Source organism: Loxodonta africana, unplaced genomic scaffold (assembly GCF_030014295.1).
Source record: "Loxodonta africana isolate mLoxAfr1 unplaced genomic scaffold, mLoxAfr1.hap2 scaffold_75, whole genome shotgun sequence".
NCBI classification, from domain to species: domain Eukaryota; kingdom Metazoa; phylum Chordata; class Mammalia; order Proboscidea; family Elephantidae; genus Loxodonta; species Loxodonta africana.
In genome coordinates, this window is record NW_026975484.1 from 523,296 (window position 1) to 545,926 (window position 22,631).

A 22,631-nucleotide genomic window follows, 5' to 3' on the forward strand; every position below is an offset into this window, starting at 1 on the left:
GTTTTTTTGTTCTTTATTTCAGTCACTTGCTGACTCCATCTTGTCCTGCTTCTTTTTGTGATTTGATATTGTCTGTTGTTTCCGAAGCATCAAGAAATTATTATATCTATTTATTTACTGTGTGTTTGTTGAACCCTGAAATTTTGTTTTGTTTTGACATATCCAACTAGGCTGGGCCTGTGTTTTGCTCTGGTCTCTAATTTTGCCATTTTGATGCTCTCACTACCTTTCTCAGGGTTGGTGGAGGAATGACTGCATGTGTGAGTGTGGGTCTCTTGTGGGGCTGTTGAGGATATAGGTGGTGTTTCTGTTGAGGTGGTGTGTTTGTCTGTCCAGCTGGACCCTGGCTGTGGGTGCAGTGGGTGATCTTCCTAGTTTTGGGGTTGGGTGCTGTGTGCTCTGCTGATAGCAGGGTGGTTGGGTTTGGGGTATCTGGGTTGTTGGTCCCCAGATGAGTTGTCTGGAAACTCTCATCAATGGTTCCAGGTGAGCAGGGTTATGTGGGGATGTTTAGAATTAGAATACAGAATACAGAAGAATATACAATATACATTATAGAAGAATATACACAGTAGACTATACAATACAGAATATAGATTATACAAGAGCATATAATACAGAATTTCGAATATAGAAAGTAGAATGTAGAATACACAATATAAAATGTAGAATAAAGACTATAGAATAGAATACAGATTATAAAATACAGAAAATTATGGAATGTAGAATGTAAAATATAGAAGAATACACTATATTCTATTTTCAAAGTTCTTTTATATTCTGGATTCTATCTTCAGTGTTCTATGTTCCATATTCTATATTTCAAATTCTCTATTTTCTATAATCTATGTTCTTCTATATTCTATATTTTTGTATATTCTATATTCCATACTCTGCATTCTATATTCAATGTTCTATATTCTATATTTTTCTACATACAATATTCTTCTATATTCTATATTTCATATTCTACATTGTATATTTTAAATTCTTCCATATTCTATGCTCTATATTCTGTATTCTACATTCTAAATTCTTTATTCTATGTTCTTCCATATTCTTCCATATTCTATATATTTTTCTGTATTCTATATTCCACAGTCTACATTCTTCCTTCTATATTCTATATTTTTCTACATTCTATATTCTTCTATAGTCTGTATCATATATTGTTCTATATTGTATATTCTGTATTTTACATTCTACATTCTATATTCCATAATCTTCTATATTGTATAAGGTATATTCTCTATATTATGTATTTTTATTCTATATTTTATATTCTGTATTCTACATTCTATTTTCTAAATTCTATATTTTCTAATTCCGTTGATTTTATTCTATATTTATTTTTTTCTAGTCTATATTTTTAATAATTTTCTGTATTCTATTTTCCATATTGCATATTCTGTATACTCTATTCTACATTCTATATTCTCTTATATTCTATCTTCTATATTTAATTCTACATTCTATATTCCAGAATCTTCAATATTCTACAATCTATATTCTTCTATATTCTATGTTCTTTATTCTATATTTTGTATTCTACTTTGTACATATGCTATTCTATATTTATCTCTATATTTTTCTATATTCTCTATTCCATACCCTGTATTCTATATCACATATTCTATATTCTGTGTTCTATATTCAATATTTTTTATATACTATATTCTTCTGTATTCTATATTATATATTCCATATTCTACATTCTGCATTCTATATTCTATAGTCTTCTATGTTCTGTATTCTATACTCTTCCACATTCTTATTCTACATTCTATATTCTTCTCTTATAATCTATATTCTTCTATCTGCTATATTCTGTATTGTACATTCTGAATTTTGTATTAAATATTCTACAGTCTACATTCTATATTCTAAATTTTGTAATATTCTTTTTCTTCTCTATACTCTATTCCACATTCTATGTTCTCTATTCTACATTCTGTATTCCATTTTCTTCTATATTCTACGTTTTCTATTCTAAATTTTTCTGAATTCTATGTTCTTCTATATTCTATATTTTTTAGTATTTATTCTACCTTCTAATCTCTATATTCTATATTCTTCTGTAATCTAATATTCTCTTGTATTCTCTATTCCATATTCTCTATTCTACATTCTATATTCTTCTATAGTCTGTAATCTATATTCTTCTACTTTCTTTATTCTATATTGTTCAATAGTATGTATCCGATACCTTATATTCCATATTTGTCCATATTCTATTTTCTTCTACGTTCTATCTTCTATTTTCTGTAGTCTGTCGTCTATATTCTGTATTCTTCTATATTCTGCATTCTATATCCTATATCTTCTATATTCTAAATTTTTGCTCTATATTTTCCTATATTCTGTATTCTGTTTGTCAGTTTTCTATATTCGTCTATAATTATACTCTACATTCTCCTATTGTCCATATTCCATATTCTTCTATACTCTATACTCTTTTTTCTTTTATATTCTGCATTGCATTTTCTATGCCCTATGTTCTTCTATATACTATATTCCTCTATATTCTATGTTCTACGCTCTAAATTTTTCTATATTCTCTATTCTGTACTTTATATTCTGCATTCTAAATTCTATATTCTCCTATGTTCTATATTCTTTTATATTCTCTTTCTATATTTTTACATATTCTAGGTTCTATATTCCATATTCTGTATTCTATATTGTATATTCAAAGTTCTATGTTCTATATTCTTTATTTTTATATATACTATATTTTTCTGTGTGGTATATTCTATGTTCCATATTGTATAGTCTACATTCTGTATTCTATTTTACATTCTACATTCCATAATTCTTTGTATTCTACAATCTGTATTCTATAGTCTTTATTCTGTATTTTATATTCTGTAGTCTACATTCTATATTCTAAATTCTGTATTCTATGTTCTTCAGTAATCTATATTCTTTCTTGTATAGTTTTCTACTGTGTACATTCTTCTATAATGTATATTCTGTATTCTTCTGTATTCTATATCCTAATTCTTCTATATTCTCTATTCCATATTCTGTATTCTTCAATATTCTGTATTCTACATTCTACTATATTCTTTTTCTTGTATTTCCCATACCCTTGTATATTCTATATTCTTCTATATTCCGTATTCTATGTTCTCCTATATTCTATATTTTACACTGTACATTCTATATTCCATTATTTTCTATATTGTATGATTTATAATCTATACTTTCGTGTATTCTTCACTGTATACTTTGCATTGTATAATCTGCATTCTACATTGTACATTTTATATTCTTCTGCATTCTATATTCTAAATTTATATTCTATTTTCTTCTATATCCTGTATTCTTTAAGCTATATTCTTCTGTAATGTATATTCTATATTCTTCTTTATTCCAAATCCTCTATACACTATATTGTTCTGTTTACAAAGTTCTTTTATATTCTGTATTCTATCTTGTGTTCTATGTTCCATATTCTATATTTTAAATTCTCTATATTCTATAATCTATATTCTTCTATATTCTATATTTTTGTATATTCTATATTCCATACTCTGTATTTTATATTTGATGTTCTACATTCTACGTTTTTCCACATACACTATTCTTCTATATTCTATATTTCATATTTCATATTCTATATTCTACATTCCGCATTGTATATCTTAAATTCTTCCATATTCTATGCTCTGTACTCTATATTCTACATTCTAAATTCTATATTCTTCCATATACTTCTAGTCTATATTTTTCTATATACTATATTTTTCTGTATTCTCTATTCTATATTCTTCCTTCTATATTCTACTATATTCTGTATTCTATATTCTTCTATATTGTAGTCTGTATTTTAAAGTCTATAATCTATATTCCATATTCCGTTATCTTCTACATTCTATAATCTATATTCTGTGTTCTTTACCCTTTATTTTATATTCTATATTTTGTATTCTACATTCTATATTTTTCTATACTCTATATTTTCTATATTACATATTCCATACTCTGTGTTCTATATTCAATGTTCTTTTTCTATATTCTATATTTTTCTATACAATTTTCTGTATTCTATATTCTTCATTCTTTACTCTATATTTTTCTATAGTCTGTATCATATATTTTTCTATATTGTAAATTCTGTATTTTACATTCTACATTCTATATTCCATAATCTTCTATATTGTATAATGTATATTCTCTATACTATGTATTTTTGTTCTATGTTTTATATTCTATATTCTGTATTCTACATTCTGTATTCTAAATTCTTTATTTTTCTATATTCCATTGTCTGTATTCTATATTCAATGTTGTTTTCTATATTCTATATTTTTTATAATTTTCTGTACTCTATATTCCATATTGCATATTCTGTAAACTATATTCTACATTCTATATTTTCTTATATTCCATCTTCTATATTTAATTCTATATTCTATATTCCAGAATATTCTATATTCTATAATCTATATTCTTCTGTATTCTATGTTCTTTATTCTACTTTGTACATACTCTATTCTACATTCTTTAAGTCTACTCTATATTTTTCTATATTCTCTATTCCATACTCTGTATTCTATATTCCATATTCGATGTTCTATATTTTTTATATCCTATATTCTTCTGTATTCTACGTTCTATATTCCATATGCTATATTCTACATTCTGCATTTTATATTCTTCTATGTTCTGTATTCTATACTCTTCTACATTCTTATTCTACATTCTATACTGTTCTGTTGTAATCTATATTCTTCTACCTGCTATATTCCATATTGTACATTCTAAATTCTATATTCAATATTCTAGTCTACATTCTATATTCTCAATTTTTCAATATTCTTTATTCTTCTCTATTCCCTATCCCATATTCTATGTTCTCCATTCTCCATTCCATTTTCTTCTATATTCTATATTCTGCATTTTATATTCTAAATTTTTTCTGAATTCTATATTCTATATTTTTTATGTATATTCTACCTTCTAATCTCTTTATTCTATATTCTTCTGTAATCTATTCTCTTATACTCTCTATTCTACATTCTTCTATATTTTGTCATCTGTATTTTTCTACTTTATTCTCTATTCTTCAATACTGTATATCCTATACCCTATATTCCATTTGTCAATAGTCTATTTTTTCTACATTCTATCTTCTAAATTCTGTAGTCTATCATCTATATTCTTTATTCTTCTATATTCTGCATTCTATATCCTATATCTTCTAAATTTATGCTCTATGTTTTCCTATATTCTGTATTCTATATTTTTCAATATTCTACATTCTTCTATAATTATATTCCACATTCTCCTATTTTCCATATTCCTTATTCTTCTATACTCGGTATTTTTCTGTATTCTTTTTTCTTTTATATTCTGTATTGTATCTTCTATGTTCTTCTATATACTATATTCCTCTATATTCTATAGTCCATATTCTATATTCTACGTTCTAAATTCTTCTATATTCTATATTTTATACTCTACATTCTAAATTCTATATTCTTTTATATTCTATTTCTATATTCTTCCATAATCTAGGTTCTATATTCCATTCTCTGTATTTTATATTGTATATTTAAAGTTCTATGTTCAGTATTCTTTATCTTTCTATATACTGTTTTTCCGTATGGTATATCCTATGTTCCATATTCTATATTCTATATCCTATATTCTACATTCTGTGTTCTTCTATAGTATGCATTCTATATTCTTCTGTATTTTACATTCTACATTTCATAATTTTCTATATTCTATAATCCATAATCAATACTCTCCATTTTATATTTTATATTTTGTATTCTACATTCTTTTCTTTTATTCTACATTCTATTTTCTATATTCCAAATTCTGTATTCTATGTTCTTCTATAATCTATATTCTGTATCGTATAGTTCTATAGGGTAGCCCGCACGCATGAACAGGCCCGAATAGCGGAGCCCCGCAGGTGAGGAAAAGCCCGAAAGGAGAGTCCCGCAGACAAGAATAGTCTCGAAAGGAAAGCCCCGCAGGCATGAATAGGCCCGAACAGAGAGTTCTGCAAGCAAGTATAGGCCCAAATGGAGAATCCCGCAGGCAAGGATAGGCCCAAACTGAGAGTCCCACAGGCAAGAATATCCCCTAATAGAGGAACCCCACAGGCAAGAACAGGCCCAAATAGCGGAGCCCCGCACGCAGAAAAAGGCCTCAATAACGGAGCTCCACAGGCACAAAGAGGCCGGAATAAGAGGAGCCCCGCAGACAAGAGGAAGCCTGAAAGGAGAGTCCTGCAGGCAAAAATAGTCCCGAACTGGGACTCACGCAGGCAAGAATAGTCCCGAACTGGGACTCACGCAGGCAAGAATAGTCCTGAACTGGGACTCAGGCAGGCAAGAAAAGGCCCTTACACAGTCCCGCGGGCAAGAATAGGCCTGAATAGAAGAGCCCCGCAGGCAAGAATAGGCTCTAACGGAGAGTCCCGCAGGCGAGAATAGGCCAGAATGGAGAGTCCCGAAGGCCAGAATAAGCCCGAACGGAGATTCCCACAGGCCAGAACAGAGGAGCCCTGTAGGCAAGAATAGGCCTGAACAGGGGCCTGCAGGCAAAAACGGACCTGAACGGAGAGTCCCGCAGGAAAGAATAGGCCCAAATGGAGAGTGCTACAGGCAAGAATAGGCCAGAACGGAGATTCCTGTAGCCAAGATAGGCCCGAGCAGAGTCCCGAAGGCAAGAATAGGACCGCACAGAGGAGTCCCGCAGGCAAGAACATGCCCGAATAGAGGAGCCCCACACGCACGAACAGGCCGGAACAGCGGAGCCTGGCACGTACGAACACGCCGAATAGCGGAACCCGCCACACAAGAACACTCACGAATGCCGGAGCTCCGCAGGCACGAGCAGGCCCCAAGAGCAGAGCCCCGCACTGAGGAACGGCCGCAATAGCAGAGGCCGGCACGTCCGGACACGCCGAATAGCGGAGCCCCACACGCACGAACAGGCCCGAATAACGGGGGCCCGCAGGCTCAAACAGGCCCGAATAACGGGGGCCCGCAGGCTCAAACAGGCCCGAATAACGGAGCTCCGTAGGCACGAGCAGGCCCAAATAGAAGAGCCCCGCAGGCAAGAGGAGGAATGAAAGGATGCTCCCGCAGGCAAGATCAGGCCCGAACAGAGGTTCCACAGGCAAGAATAGGCCCAAACGAATGATCCCACAGGCAAGAATAGGACCGAACAGAGTCTCCCACAGGCACGAATGGGCCCGAACGGAAGGTTCCGCAGGCGAGAATAGGCCCGGACGGAGAGTCCCGCAGGCCAGGATAGGCCCGAATAGAGGAGCCCCGCAGGTAAGAAGAGGCCCTAACGGAGAGGCCTGCAGGCGAGAACAGGCCGGAACAGAGAGTCCCACAGGCAAGAACAGGCCAGAATAGAGAAGCCCTGTAGGCAAGAATAGGCCCCGACGGAGAGTCCCGCAGGCAAGAATAGACCTGAACGGAGAGTCCTGCAGAAAAGAATATAGAGTGTTGAGTACAGTATAGAGAATATGGAATATAGAATACACAAAAATATAGTATATGTAAATATATAGAAAATAGAAGATTGAATATAGAAAAATATAGAATATAGAAAAATTGCAAATGTTTAATATAGAATGTAGAATATAGAAGATTTTAAAATGTAGCCTATACAATATGGAATATAGAATACAGAAGAATATAGCATAGAGAAAAATATAGAATATAGAACATAGAACATCGAATATAGAATAGAGACTATGGTTTATAGGATATAGGAAAATATAGAATATAGAAGATAGAATTTAGAATGTGGAATATAGAATATAGAAGAATTTAGAATATGGAATATAGAAGGAAATAGTACATAGAAGAAAACTGAACATAGAACACAGAAGATAGAATACAGAATGTAAAAGAATATAGAAAATAGTAGAATATAGAATATACAAGAATATGGAATACAGAAGAATATAGAATACAGAAGAATATAAACAAGAATATGGATTATAGAATATACACTACAGAAGAATATTGAATATAAATTTAGAATATAGAAGAATATAGAATAGAGAAGGCTGTAGAAAATACAAGAAAAAGAATATAGTAGAATGTAGAATACACAATATGGAAGAATAGAGAATATAGAAGAATTAGAATATAGAATACAGAAGAATATAGAATATACATTATAGAAGAATATACACAGTAGAAGACTATACAATACAGAATATAGATTATACAAGAACATGTAATACAGAATTTAGAATATAGAAAGTAGAATGTAGAATACAGAAATAGAATATAAAATATAGAATAAAGACTATAGAATACAGATTATAGAATATAGAATATAGAAAATTATGGAATGTACAATGTAAAATATAGAATACACTATATTCTTCTATTTCAAAGTTCTTTTGCATTCTGTATTCTATCTTCAGTGTTCTGTGTTCCATATTCTATATTTTAAATTTTCTATATTCTATAATCTATGTTCTTCTATATTCTATATTTTTGTATATTCTATATCCCATACTCTGTATTCTATATTCTATATTTTTCTACATACAGTATTCTTCTATATTCCATATTCTATATTCTACATTGTGTATTTTAAATTCTTCCATATTCTATGTTCTGTATTCTACATTCTAAATTCTTTATTCTATGTTCTTCCATATTCTATATTTTTCTATATACTATAATTTTCTGTATTCTGCATTCCATATTCTACATTCTTCCTTCTATATTCTATATTATTCTATATTCTGAATTCTATATTCTTCTATATTGTAGATTCTGTATTTTACATTCCATATTCCATTATTTCTATATTCTATAATCTATATTCTTCTATATTCTGTGTTCTTTATGCTTTATTTCATGCTCTATATTTTGTATTCTACATTGTATGTTCTTCTATATTCTATTTTTTCTATATTCTATATTCCATACTCTGTGTTCTATATTCAATGTTCTTTTTCTATATTCTATATTTTTCTGTATAATTTTCTGTATTCTATATTCTACATTCTATATTCTTCTATAGTCTGTACCATATATTGTTCTATATTGTATATTTTACATTGTACATTCTATATTCCATAATCTTCTATATGCTATCATGTATATTCTCTATATTATGTATTTTTTATTCTATATTTTATATTCTGTATTCTACATTCTATATTTTTCTATATTCCATTGTCTGTATTCTATATTCAATGTTTTTTCCTATAGTCTATATTTTTTTTATAATTTCAGTATTCTATATTCCATATTGCATATTCTGTAAACTATATTCTACATTCTATATTCTCTTATATTCCATCTTCTATATTCCAGAATCTTCTATATTCTGTAATGTATATTCTTCTATATTCTATGTTCCTTATTCTATATTTTATACTCTATATTCTCTATTGTACTTTGTACATACTCTATTCTATATTCTATATTTATCTCTATTCTATGCTTTTCTATATTCTCTATTAATACCCTGTATTGTATTCTATATTCCAAATTCCTCTGTATTCTATATTCCACATTCTAAATTCTATGTTCTTCTATATTCTATATTTTCCTTTTTTTTATATTCCATACTCTCTATTCTATATTCGATGTTCTATGTTGTATATTCTATATTTTTCTTTATACTATATTCTTCTGTATTCTATATTCCATAAAGTATATTCTACATTCTATATTCTAAAATCTTCTATATTCTACATTCTGTATTCTACATTCTTCTATATGCTATGTTCTATATTCAATCTTCCATTTTCTATATTTTTACATATACTATATTTTTGTGTATTCTATATTCCATATTCTTGATACTATAGTCAACGTTCTATGTTCTTCTATATTCCGTATTCCATATTCTCCTACATTCTATATTCCATAATCTTCTGTATTGTATAATTTATAATCTTATATATTCTATAATCTATATTCTCCTATATTCTTCATTCTATATTTTGCATTCTGTAATCTGTATTTCACATTGTACATTTTATATTCTTCTGTATTCTATATTCTAAACATATATTCTATGTTCTTCTATATTCTGTTATCCATGCTATATTCTTCTATAATGTATATTCTGTATCCTTATTTATTCCAAATCCTCTATACACTATATTCTTTTATTTTCAAAGTTCTTTTATATTCTGTATTCTATCTTCAGTGTTCTATGTTCCATATTCTATATTTGAAATTCTTTACATTCTATAATCTATGTTCTTCTGTATTCTATATTTTTCTATATTCTATATTCCATACTCTAGTCTATATTCGATGTTCTATATTCTATATTTTTCTACATACAATATTCCTCTATATTCTATATTGCACATTTCATATTCCATATTCTACTTTCTGCATTGTATATTTTAAATTCCTCCATATTCTATGTTCTGTATTCTATTTTCTTCCATATTCGTCTATATTTTTCTACATACTATATTTTTCTGTATTCTATATTCCATATTCTTCATTCTTCCTTCTATATTCTATATTCATCTATATTCTGTATTCTATATTCTTCTGTATGTATATTCTGCATTTTATATTCTATATTCCATTATCTTCTATATTCTTTATATTGTTCTATATTCTGTGTTCTTTATGCTTTATTTCATATTCTATATTTTGTATTCTACATTCTATATTCTATGTTCTTCTACATTCTATATTCCATACTCTGTGTTGCATATTCAGTGTTCTTTTTCTGTATTATATACTTTTCTATATAATTTTCTGTATTCTACATTCTATACTCTATATTCTCCCATAGTCTGTATCATATATTCTTCTATATTGTATATTCTGTATTTTACATTCTACATTCTACATTCCGTAATCTTCTATATTTGTAATGTTTATTCTCTATGTTATGTATTTTTATTCTATGTTTTATATCCTTTATTCTGTATTTTTCTATGTTCCATTGTCTGTATTCTATATTCAATTTTTTTCTATAGTGTATATATTTTATAATTTTCCATATTTTATATTCCATATTGCATATTCTGTATACTATATTCTGCATTCTATATTCTCTTATATTCCATCTCCTATATTCTGTATTTAATTCTACATTCTGTATTCCAGAATCTTCTATATTCTATAATCTATATTCCTCTATATTCTATGTTCTATATTCTATATTTTATATTCTAAATTCTACTTTCTACATATTCTATTCTATAAAAAAAATTTTTTTATATTCTATAGTCTATATTTATCTCTATTCTATATTTTTTCTATATTCTCTATTTCATACTCTGTATTCTATATTCCATAGTCAATGTTCTATATTCTATATTTTTATATACTCTATTCTTCTGTATTCTACATTCTATATTCCTTATTCTGTATTCTACGTTCTATATTCTTCTATGTTCTGCATTCTATACTCTTCTACATTCTTATTCTATATTCTTCACTTATAATCTATATTCTTCTATCTGCTGTATTGTATATTGTACATTCTAAATTCTATATTCAATATTCTGCAGTCTACATTCTATATTTTAAAATTTTCAATATTCTTTATTCTTCTCTGTACCCTATTCCATATTCCATGTTCTCCATTCTACATTTTATATTCAATTTTTTTCTATATTTTACATTTTATGTTCTAAATTTTTCTGAATTCTGTATTCTTCTATCTTCTATATTTTTATTGTATATTCTGCCTTCTAATCTCTATATTCTTCTGTAATCTAATATTCTCTTTTATAGTCTATTCCGTATTCTCTATTCTACATTCTATATTCTTCTATAGTTTGTAATCTATATTCTTCTACTTTCTGTATTCTGTATTCTTCAGTAGTGTATATCCTATACCCTATATTTGTGAGTATTCTATTTTCTTCTGCGTTCTGTCTTCTATATTCTGTAGTCTGTCATCTATTTTCTTTATTCTTCTATATTCTGCATTCATATATCTGTATCTTCTATATTCTAAATTTATGCTCTATGTTTTCCTATATTCTGTATTCTCTATTTTTCAACATTCTATATTCTTCTATAATTATATTCTACATTCTCATATTTCCATATTCTATATTCTTCTATGATCTATATTCTTTTTTCTTTTATATTCTGTATTGTATCTTCTATGTTCTATATTCTATATACTATATTCCTCTGTATTCTATAGTCCATATTCTATATTCTACATTCTAAATTCTTCTATACTCTATCTTCTGTATTTTATATTCTATATTCTACATTCTATATTCTTCTATGTTCTATATTCTTTTATATTCTATTTCTATATTTTTCCATAGTCTAGGTTGTATATTCCATATTCTGTATTCTGTACTGTATATTCTATGTTCTATATTCTAAAATCTTCTATATTCTACATTCTGTATTCTAAATTCTACAGTCTATATTCTTCTAGATTCTATATTCTAGATTTTTCTGTATTCTATGTTCTATATTCAATCTTCTTTTTTCTATATTTTACATATACTATATTTTTGTGTATTCTATATTCCATATTCTTGATACTATATTCAACATTCCATATTCTTGTATATTCTGTATTCCATTTTCTCCTATATTCTACATTTTACATTCTACATTGTATTTTCCATAATCATGTCTATTGTATAATTTATAATCTTCTGTATTCTGTAATTTATATTCTCCTATATTCTTCATTCTATAGTTTGCATTCTATAATCGCTATTCTACATTGTACATATTATATTCTTCTGTATTCTATATTCTGAATTTATATTCTATTTTCTTCTATATTCTGTATTCTTTATGCTATGTTCTTCTATAATATATATTCTATACTCTTCTTTATTCCAAATCTTCTATACACTATATTCTTCTATTTTCAAAGTTCTTTTATATTCTGTATTGTATCTTCAGTGTTCTCTGTATCATATTCTATATTTTAAAGTCTCTATATTCTGTGATCTGTGTTCTTCGATGTTTTTCTACATTCTGTATTTTTGTATATTCTCTATTCCATACTCTGTATTCTATATTTGATGTTCTATATTCCATATTTGTCTTCATACAATATTCTTCCATATTCTATATTGCATATTTTATATTCCATATTCTGTATTCCACATTCTATATTTTAAATTCCTCTATATTCTGTATTCTATAGTCAACGTTCTTCCATATTCTCTTTTTACATACTATATTTTTCTATATTCTATACTGCATATTCTACATTTGTCCTATATTCTTCTATATTGTGTATGCTATATTTTACATTCTATATTCTATAATATATATTTTATGTTCTGTGTAATTTATACTTTATTTCATAATGTGTGTTTTGTATTCTACATTCTATATTCTATGTTCAATATTCTGTATTCTTCTATACTCTATATTTTCTATATTCTGTATTCCATACTCTATGTTCTATATTGAATGTTCATTTTCTAAATGCGGCAAACGGGTCATCCGTATCCCCACAACCATAAACCATTGGACTGATGGGGCCCAGGCAGCCAGGATTTCGGCCTTGCCTTCGGAGCCCGGCCACATACGCAGAAATCCACCAGAGGCGGGGACATGGAGAGAGCAAAAATATGGAAAATGGCAGTGACTCCTTGATTTCCCTGGCATCGGCCTTTCTGAGCGGCATGCTTTCTTTCCTAGTAGGATAAGGCACTGACGGAGAAAGGCAGGCTTATGTATGGAGGAAAGGTGTGTGCTTAGAGGGTGACGACGCTGAGACCAGGTTGGGATCTTTAGTCCCAGGAGAGGCCACTGGCAGCTGTGGGTCAATGTTCTCTGCCCATCCCACTTGGCAGGGAGAGGTTTTCACCACACAAAGCACCCGCAGAATTATTCGTCGCAGGAGAGGTTGCATCTGCCCACGAGTTCCACCTGGCCAGGGCCCGCCCCCACTGTATTGTACATGTCGATCAAAAGAAGCTAAGACCTTCCAGAGAGACTACCTGCTATTCTCTAGCCACGGGGAAGTGGTACATCCAGAAGCCTACCCCGTTTCATCTCCAGGCTCTCTCTCAGGCCCCTCATACTTGTGATGTGTCTCAGGGGTAGAATGAAGAGATTTCTCTGAATGACCACATACAGAGAGGGGCCATAGATGCTGAGGAAGGGCGCCTTGCCTACTGGTACCCTAGTGTAAGTGGAAAAGAGGTACTCCCTGCTGTCCCAGTGTGTCGAACGTGTCCACATAAGCAGTTGCCTACTGTGAAGTTATTCCCTGGGTGCCCTCGATTTTGTGGCCAAGGACAGAAGGGGCCGTTGTGTGTCCATGGGTAAAATGGAGGGCTATGAGGAACTGGCCGGTTAGGCTGGACCTCTCCTATTGGCTCAGAGTTTGTGACCCGTCCCAGTCAGAAGTTCCGGCCAGCCTTGCGGTGGCTGTCTCCATGGTGATTGGGAAAGAAGCCTTAGGCCCTGCACTCAGCCTTCACCTGGCACACCTGGCCTCTTTACCCTCATCTAGACCGCTGTGTAGATGAAAGAAAGGATGTCGGCCAGTGACCACGTGTCCTCAATTCCTTTGAAGGATTAGGCTCCTTGCCTGGGCAGAAGACAGACACGGTCAGCCTGAGCCTAGACACCTAGTGACCTGTGACACTGCAGACAGTGATAGATGTTGATGTCCACGCTCAGGTATCCGCAGGTGGCGGATCGAGAGTGGTCAGAGGTGAAGTATAACTAGAGGTCACACACTCACGAGGGCACGGGCCAAAGGTAGGGAAAATAGCTGAGGTCGTGGAGCTCTAGCGGAGCCAGTCTAGGGCCGAGGCCTCCCTCCTGTACGTGGCAAAGAGGTGATCCGTATGCCGCCATGCGCAGCCTCTGGACTGCTGGGGCCCTGGATGCCCGGATTTCGGCCTTGTCTTCGGAGAAGTGACGCACATGCAGCGTGCCACCGGAGGCTGTGGCCCAGCAGAGGGCAAAATCTTGAAAATGCGGGCTTCAGTTGACTTTGCCTGTGCTCTCCTTTGGCTGAGTGACATCCTGTGTTTCCTAGCAGGAGAAGGCATTCGTGGAGAGAGGCGGATTCCCTGTGTGCAGGCAAAGTGTGTGCTGAGATGATGAGTCGCTGGAGACCGGGGTGGACTCTTCAGACCCAGGATAGGCCTCTGGCAGGTATGTGTCAATGTTTTCTGCCCTTCGCACTCAGCCAGGTATTTGCATACAATGTTACCAGCGGAATTAGTAGTCTCCGGAGAGGCTGCCACATGTCAGCAAGCTTCACCAGGCCAGGGTCCGCCGGTGATGTAGCTACCCCATCAGTCACTACTCTCTAGACCTTCCAGATAAACTACGAGATCTTGTCTGCCCATGGGCAACCAGTAGAGCCAGAGGCCTTCCCCCTTTGCTCTTTGGTCTCTAGGCACTCTATCAGGCACTCCAAGCTGGGAAGTGACTCAGGGGGAGAAGGAAGAGATTTCAGAGAATGAACACATCCAGAGAGAGACAGAGAGGCAAGAGATGCTGAGTGGGGATGCCTTGTGTAGTGATATCCTCAGGAAAGTGGGAAAGAGGTACCTGGCCTGCTCTGCCAATGCCCTGAACCAGTCCGCACCAGGGGCTCCCCTGTGCCTGCGTAGGCTTTCCCAGGGTCTGCTCAAATCCTGTGGCCACTAGGTGGCATAGGTCATAATGGAGGGCCCTGTGTCACCTGCCTGGCGGGCCAGATCTCTGCCATTGGCTCAGTCTTGTCACCGGGCCCATCATAAGCTCCGCCTACTCTTCCGGTGGTGGGACTGTCTCCATGGTGATGGCAAAGAAGCCTTAGTCCCGCCCACCTGGCCTTGACTTCACCTAGCTGGCCTGCTGTCCCTCACTCAGACCTCTGTATTGATAATAAAAATTAATGTCGGCCACTGCCCAGGTGTCAGCATCTGGGATAAAGGATTCCGGACCTTGCCTGGGGCAGAAGGCAGCCTAGGTCAGCTGGTACCTGGAAGTCTAGTGACTCGTGGCACTGCTGCCAGTGACAGACAAATGGTGACTCCCACACTCACATATCCCCTGGTGGCAGAATGATAGCGATGGGTGGAGAAACATGGCTCCGGAGCACTCGCGCAATGGGGCACCGGCCAAAGACCAGGGCCAGTAGTGGACGTCGCGGAGCTGAATGGCGAGCCAGTGAAGGGCCCAAGGATTCCTCTTGTATGTGGGAAACATGTCATCCGGGTCCCCACGTCCATAAACCACTGGATTGCTGGGGCCGAGGATGCCAGGATTTCGGCCTTGCCTTCGCAGCCCGGCCACATCGGCAGCCTTCCACCGGAGGCGGGGATATGTAGACAGCAAAAATGTGGAAAATGGCAGTGTCTCCTCGATTTCTCTGGCATCGGCCTTTTTGAGCGGCATGCTTTTTTCCTAGTGGGATGAGGCACCGACGGAGAAAGGCAGGATTATGTGTGCAGGAAAGGTATGTGCTGAGAAGGTGACAAGGTTGAGACCAGGTTGGGATCTTTAGTCCCAGGAAGGGCCCCTGGCAGGTGTGGGTCAATGTTCTGTGCCCATCCCACTTGGCATGGGGAGGTTTACACCATACAAAGCAGCAGCGGAATTATTCTTCCCCCAGAGGTTGCGTGTGCCCACAAGCTCCACCTGGCCAGGGTCCGCCCCTACCGTATTGCCCATGTCGATGAACAGAAGCTGAGAGCTTCCAGAGAGACTAACTGCTATTCTCTAGCCACGGGGAAGCGGTACAGCCAGAAGCCTCCCCTGTTTCATCTCCAGGTTCCCTCTCAGGCCCCTCATAGTTGTGGTGTGTCTCAGGGGTAGAAAAAAGAGATTTCTTTAAAAGAACACATACAAAGAGGGGCCATAGATGCTGAGGAAGGGCGCCTTGCCTACTGATATCGTAGCGTAAGTGGAAAAGAGGTACCTGCCTGCTGTCCCAGTATGTCGAACGTGTCCACATCAGGGGTTGCCTACTGTGAAGTTATTCCCTGGGTGCCCTCGATTTTGTGGCCAAGGACAGAAGGGGCCGTTGTGTGTCCACGGGTAAAATGGAGGGCTCTGCGGAACCGGCCGGTTAGGCTGGACCTCTCCTATTGGCTCAGAGTTTGTGACCCGTCCCCGTCAGAAGTTCCGGCCAGCCTTGCGGTGGCTGTCTCCGTGGTGATTGGGAAGGAAGCCTTAGGCCCCGCACTCAGCCTTCACCTGGCCCACCTGGCCTCTTTACCCTCATCTAGACCGCTGTGTAGATGAAAGAAAGGATGTCGGCCAGTGACCACGTGTCCTCATTTCCTTTGAAGGATTAAGCTCCTTGCCTGGGCAGAAGACAGCCAAGGTCAGCCTGAGCCTAGACACCTAGTGACCTGTGACACTGCAGACAGTGATAGATGTTGATGTCCACGCTCAGGTAGCCGCAGGTGGCGGATCGAGAGTGGTCGGAGATGAAGTGTAACCAGAGGTCACACACTGACAAGGGCACAGGCCAAAGGTCGGGAAAAATAGCTGAGGTCGTGGAGCTCTAGCGGAGCTAGTCTAGGGCCGAGGCCTCCCTCCTGTACGTGGCAAAGAGGTGATCCGTAGGCCGCCATGCGCAGCCTCTGGACTGCTGGGGCCCTGGATGCCCGGATTTCGGCCTTGTCTTCGGAGAAGTGACGCACATGCAGTGTGCCACCGGAGGCTGTGGCCCAGCAGAGGGCAAAATCTTGAAAATGCGGGCTTCAGTTGACTTTGCCTGTGCTCTCCTTTGGCTGAGTGCCATCCTGTGTTTCCTAGCAGGAGAAGGCATTCGTGGAGAGAGGCGGATTCCCTGTGTGCAGGCAAAGTGTGTGCTGAGATGATGAGTCGCTGGAGACCGGGGTGGACTCTTCAGACCCAGGATAGGCCTCTGGCAGGTATGTGTCAATGTTTTCTGCCCTTCGCACTCAGCCAGGTATTTGCATACAATGTTACCAGCGGAATTAGTAGTCTCCGGAGAGGCTGCCACATGTCAGCAAGCTTCACCTGGCCAGGGTCCGCCGGTGATGTAGCTACCCCATGAGTCACTACTCTCTAGACCTTCCAGATAAACTACCAGATCTTGTCTGCCCATGGGCAACCAGTAGAGCCAGAGGCCTTCCCCCTTTGCTCTTTGGTCTCTAGGCACTCTATCAGGCACTCCAAGCTGTGAAGTGACTCAGGGGAGAAGGAAGAGATTTCAGAGAATGAACACATCCAGAGAGAGACAGAGAGAGGCAAGAGATGCTGAGTGGGGATGCCTTGCGTAGTGATATCCTCAGGAAAGTGGGAAAGAGGTACCTGGCCTGCTCTGCCAATGCCCTGAACCAGTCTGCACCAGGGGCTCCCCTGTGCCTGCGTAGGCTTTCCCAGGCTGTGCTCAAATCCTGTGGCCACTAGGTGTCATAGGTCATAATGGAGGGCCCTGTGTCATCTGCCTGGCGGGCCAGATCTCTGCCATTGGCTCAGTCTTGTCACCGGGCCCATCATAAGCCCCGCCTACTCTTCCGGTGGTGGGACTGTCTCCATGGTGATGGCAAAGGAGCCTTAGTCCCGCCCACCTGGCCTTGACTTCACCTAGCTGGCCTGCTGACCCTCACTCAGACCTCTGTGTTGATAAAAATTAGTGTCGGCCAGTGCCCAGGTGTCAGCATCTGGGATAAAGGATTCCGGACCTTGCCTGGGGCAGAAGGCAGCCTAGGTCAGCTAGTACCTGGAAGTCTAGTGACTCGTGACACTGCTGCCAGTGACAGACAAATGGTGACTCCCACACTCACATATTCCCTGGTGGCAGAATGATAGTGATGGGTGGAGAAACATGGCTCCGGAGCACTCGCGCAATGGGGCACAGGCCAAAGGCCAGGGCCAGTAGTGGACGTCGCGGAGCTGAATGGCGAGCCAGTGAAGGGCCCAAGGATTCCTCTTGTATGTGGGAAACATGTCATCCGGGTCCCCACGTCCATAAACCACTGGATTGCTGGGGCCCAGGACGCCAGGATTTCGGCCTTGCCTTCGCAGCCCGGCCACATAGGCAGCCTTCCACCGGAGGCGGGATATGTAGACAGCAAAAATGTGAAAAATGGCAGTGTCTCCTCGATTTCTCTGGCATCGGCCTTTTTGAGCGGCATGCTTTTTTCCTAATGGGATGAGGCACCGACGGAGAAAGGCAGGATTATGTGTGCAGGAAAGGTATGTGCTGAGAAGGTGACAAGGTTGAGACCAGGTTGGGATCTTTAGTCCCAGGAAGGGCCCCTGGCAGGTGTGGGTCAATGTTCTGTGCCCATCCCACTTGGCGTGGGGAGGTTTACACCATACAAAGCAGCAGCGGAATTATTCTTCCCCCAGAGGTTGCATGTGCCCACAAGCTCCACCTGGCCAGGGTCCGCCCCTACCGTATTGCCCATGTCGATGAACAGAAGCTGAGAGCTTCCAGAGAGACTAACTGCTATTCTCTAGCCACGGGGAAGCGGTACAGCCAGAAGCCACCCCTGTTTCATCTCCAGGTTTCCTCTCAGGCCCCTCATAGTTGTGATGTGTCTCAGGGGTAGAAAAAAGAGATTTCTTTAAAAGAACACATACAAAGAGGGGCCATAGATGCTGAGGAAGGGTGCCTTGCCTACTGATATCGTAGCGTAAGTGGAAAAGAGGTACCTGCCTGCTGTCCCAGTATGTCGAACCTGTCCACATCAGGGGTTGCCTACTGTGAAGTTATTCCCTGGGTGCCCTCGATTTTGTGGCCAAAGACAGAAGGGGCCGTTGTGTGTCCACGGGTAAAATGGAGGGCTCTGCGGAACCGGCCGGTTAGGCTGGACCTCTCCTATTGGCTCAGAGTTTGTGACCCGTCCCCGTCAGAAGTTCCGGCCAGCCTTGCCGTGGCTGTCTCCATGGTGATTGGGAAGGAAGCCTTAGGCCCCGCACTCAGCCTTCACCTGGCCCACCTGGCCTCTTTACCCTCATCTAGACCGCTGTGTAGATGAAAGAAAGGATGTCGGCCAGTGACCACGTGTCCTCATTTCCCTTGAAGGATTAAGCTCCTTGCCTGGGCAGAAGACAGCCAAGGTCAGCCTGAGCCTAGACACCTAGTGACCTGTGACACTGCAGACAGTGATAGATGTTGATGTCCACGCTCAGGTAGCCGCAGGTGGCGGATCGAGAGTGGTCGGAGGTGAAGTGTAACTAGAGGTCACACACTGACAAGGGCACGGGCCAAAGGTCGGGAAAAATAGCTGAGGTCGTGGAGCTCTAGCGGAGCCAGTCTAGGGCCGAGGCCTCCCTCCTGTACGTGGCAAAGAGGTGATCCGTAGGCCGCCATGCGCAGCCTCTGGACTGCTGGGGCCCTGGATGCCCGGATTTCGGCCTTGTCTTCGGAGAAGTGACGCACATGCAGCGTGCCACCGGAGGCTGTGGCCCAGCAGAGGGCAAAATCTTGAAAATGCGGGCTTCAGTTGACTTTGCCTGTGCTGTCCTTTGGCTGAGTGACATCCTGTGTTTCCTAGCAGGAGAAGGAATTCGTGGAGAGAGGCGGATTCCCTGTGTGCAGACAAAGTGTGTGCTGAGATGATGAGTCGCTGGGGACCGCGGTGGACTCTTCAGACCCAGGATAGGCCTCTGGCAGGTATGTGTCAATGCTTTCTGACCTTCACACTCAGCCAGGTATTTGCATACAATGTTACCAGCGGAATTAGTAGTCTCCGGAGAGGCTGCCACATGTCAGCAAGCTTCACCTGGCCAGGGTCCGCCGGTGATGTAGCTACCCCATGAGTCACTACTCTCTAGACCTTCCAGATAAACTACCAGATCTTGTCTGCCCATGGGCAACCAGTAGAGCCAGAGGCCTTCCCCCTTTGCTCTTTGGTCTCTAGGCACTCTATCAGGCACTCCAAGCTGGGAAGTGACTCAGGGGGAGAAGGAAGAGATTTCAGAGAATGAACACATCCAGAGAGAGACAGAGAGAGGCAAGAGATGCTGAGTGGGGATGCCTTGCGTAGTGATATCCTCAGGAAAGTGGGAAAGAGGTACCTGGCCTGCTCTGCCAATGCCCTGAACCAGTCCGCACCAGGGGCTCCCCTGTGCCTGCGTAGGCTTTCCCAGGGTCTGCTCAAATCCTGTGGCCACTAGGTGTCATAGGTCATAATGGAGGGCCCTGTGTCATCTGCCTGGCGGGCCAGATCTCTGCCATTGGCTCAGTCTTGTCACCAGGCCCATCATAAGCTCCGCCTACTCTTCCGGTGGTGGGAGTGTCTCCATGGTGATGGCAAAGGAGCCTTAGTCCCGCCCACCTGGCCTTGACTTCACCTAGCTGGCCTGCTGACCCTCACTCAGACCTCTGTGTTGATAAAAATTAATGTCGGCCAGTGCCCAGGTGTCAGCATCTGGGATAAAGGATTCCGGACCTTGCCTGGGGCAGAAGGCAGCCTAGGTCAGCTGGTACCTGGAAGTCTAGTGACTCGTGACACTGCTGCCAGTGACAGGCAAATGGTGACTCCCACACTCACATATCCCCTGGTGGCAGAATGATAGTGATGGGTGGAGAAACATGGCTCCGGAGCACTCGCGCAATGGGGCACCGGCCAAAGGCCAGGGCCAGTAGTGGACGTCGCGGAGCTGAATGGCGAGCCAGTGAAGGGCCCAAGGATTCCTCTTGTATGTGGGAAACATGTCATCCGGGTCCCCACGTCCATAAACCACTGGATTGCTGGGGCCCAGGACGCCAGGATTTCGGCCTTGCCTTCGCAGCCCGGCCACATCGGCAGCCTTCCACCGGAGGCGGGGATATGTAGACAGCAAAAATGTGGAAAATGGCAGTGTCTCCTCGATTTCTCTGGCATCGGCCTTTTTGAGCGGCGTGCTTTTTTCCTAGTAGGATGAGGCACCGACAGAGAAAGGCAGGATTATGTTTGCAGGAAAGGTATGTGCTGAGAAGGTGACAAGGTTGAGACCAGGTTGGGATCTTTAGTCCCAGGAAGGGCCCCTGGCAGGTGTGGGTCAATGTTCTGTGCCCATCCCACTTGGCGTGGGGAGGTTTACACCATACAAAGCAGCAGCGGAATTATTCTTCCCCCAGAGGTTGCGTGTGCCCACAAGCTCCACCTGGCCAGGGTCCGCCCCTACCGTATTGCCCATGTCGATCAACAGAAGCTAAGAGCTTCCAGAGAGACTAACTGCTATTCTCTAGCCACGGGCAAGCGGTACAGCCAGAAGCCTCCCCTGTTTCATCTCCAGGTTCCCTCTCAGGCCCCTCATAGTTGTGATGTGTCTCAGGGGTAGAAAAAAGAGATTTCTTTAAAAGAACACATACAAAGAGGGGCCATAGATGCTGAGGAAGGGCGCCTTGCCTACTGATATCGTAGCGTAAGTGGAAAAGAGGTACCTGCCTGCTGTCCCAGTATGTTGAACGTGTCCACATCAGGGGTTGCCTACTGTGAAGTTATTCCCTGGGTGCCCTCGATTTTGTGGCCAAGGACAGAAGGGGCCGTTGTGTGTCCACGGGTAAAATGGAGGGCTCTGCGGAACCGGCCGGTTAGGCTGGACCTCTCCTATTGGCTCAGAGTTTGTGACCCGTCCCCGTCAGAGGTTCCGGCCAGCCTTGCCGTGGCTGTCTCCATGGTGATTGGGAAGGAAGCCTTAGGCCCCGCACTCAGCCTTCACCTGGCCCACCTGGCCTCTTTACCCTCATCTAGACCGCTGTGTAGATGAAAGAAAGGATGTCGGCCA